Genomic DNA, 2,291 nt, shown 5'->3' on the forward strand with positions numbered 1-2,291 from the left:
ATATGTTTCTATTCTTATATATATACATTATGTTAGATATTATAGTTTTATTATTATTATTATTTATATTTTTTAATGTCTTGTGAGCACTTTGAGTCATTTTTAGTGACTTAATTTTGTCATTTTTATTTGTGCTGTGAAACAAAATATAAAGTAAAAAGAATTTAATCAAGTTATTGTTAAAATTACTCATGTAAAATTAAGTTTGTTTGATTTTAAATGTTTTTAATAATAATTTATCACATTACAGTTTAATTATAACGTAACATCACAAAAGTAATGGACCCCAACTAGGGGTCACCAAAGTGGGGTCAGGACCCTCAGGTTGGGAACCACTGATTTATATCACTGTTTGGTTATTTACTTATTTAATTATGTTTTTTTGACCAATTTTTATTCACTATAACTCAACGTTTACCTTCAAACTGCCACAACTTTAATGTTGGTTACAAACTTAACATGGATTTACAATCAGTAATTAACTTTATTACATTTTACAGCCGTAGGTTACCTGAGTAATAAAAAATAACTTTAACTAATATTAACACTAATAGATGCTGAGTAAAGTTACAGTTAATAAGTTAACACATTGTTATTACGTTGGTTAATTTAGACTCACTGATTTTATTAATGTAGGAAATAAACATTCAAATGTTCTTTTATATTTGAATAAAACTCAAACTGTATTTAAAATAAAAGACTTAAAATGTGAAGTTAAGGTTGTGTTTTAGGTTATACCGACTAGAAGTTGAAATGCACTTTTAATGAGTCAACAGAGAAAATTTGTTATAAAAAAGCCATATTTTAAAGACGTAATCAAAAAATAACTTAAATAGTTTCCATTTTAAATATGTTTTTTATTTTATTTTATTAATTAATATATTTAATTTTACTGCATTTCACACAATTAAAATAATAAAGAAAAGTCAGTGGTGGAAGTATTCAGATTCTTTATTTAAGTAAAAGTAGAAGTTTTAAAAATTAAAAGTTCTGATGACACAAAAAATGACACAAACAGACTCAACTGACACTGACTCAAGTGACATCACTTAAAGGGACAGGCTCCTATTAATAATCTCTGAACTAAAGATGCTGTTATATTTATATTAGACCGTCTCGAATAAAGTTAATTTACTGTAATTTGTCTGATAAATTCTCTTTTAGAGTCAGAACAAACACATTTCAACTCCCGATGAGCTGATTCTGATTAAAATTGAGGTTATTTATACATTTCATATTATGTCTGAACATTTGCACCAATGATATTAAGCTTTATTGATAATAAAATGCAGCTCCAATATATTAAACATATCAATAACTTAAAAATGAACCAAGAAATGAATCAAAATCAGCCCATTTTTTATTTGAAAAAATGTCATAAAAGGATTCAGGATCCTCAATAACCCCCAAAACCAACTCTTATATTGTCCAAATGAGCCAATTAGACATTGTCTGTAAAGGTTGTTCTGTTTATTAATGCTAATGAATGCTTATTGTGCTAATTCCCCAACTCATGCAAGTTAGCGTGAGTACATTTCAGTAGTGAAACCCACATGACACGACTACAGGAAGTCTCCTCTAAATGAAACTCACACATAGTTCCAGCAGTCGAGCACTACCTACACACTGAATCAGAATTTCCGATCCGATGACGTAATAAATAATAATAAATCAGTCACTGCGAGAGCTTTTATTTTAAATAAAGTTCCACTGTTGAGGCGGGAAAGTCCCTCTTCTGCTTCTTACTATCAGTCTGTTCAATGTGCTGAACATGCACTCTAAAAATAAACATATTGGCTCAACAAAAACAGCCGTTTGCTTCCATCTTTTTGAGTTTTAAGAACTTTTAATGAATAATAATAATTATTATGTTCAATAAATCTGCTGCAGAGAATCAGCTTCTACAGTCAAATATATGTTTAATTATTCGATAATTGTGAGCATAAAGACAAGTTTTTAAGTTGATTATTCATGAAAATGAAGTAGTGTAATACTTTTTTTTACAGTGTGCATTATAATCTGTTTGATGAGTGAAGTTAAAGTTGCATTATTGGTCGTCCTCCGCTGTGATATGACTCAGCTGATAGCAGCGGTGGTTTCTGTTCTGGTAAAAAACGTCAGAGACAAAAAAAGTTTTCATCAGATTTTAATCAGTTTTTATTAAAACTGTAGAAATGTAAATATATCCGACTATTATACGACTTCAGGACGATTCTGGATTCCTGAAACACTGCTGTAACTAATAGATAATGTAACTAATAGATAAAAGATAATGTAACTAATAGATAATG

The sequence above is a fragment of the Morone saxatilis genome, unplaced genomic scaffold, assembly GCF_004916995.1.
Source record: "Morone saxatilis isolate NCDOM2014 unplaced genomic scaffold, NCSU_SB_2.0 Contig20, whole genome shotgun sequence".
In the NCBI taxonomy this organism is placed as follows: Eukaryota; Metazoa; Chordata; class Actinopteri; family Moronidae; genus Morone; species Morone saxatilis.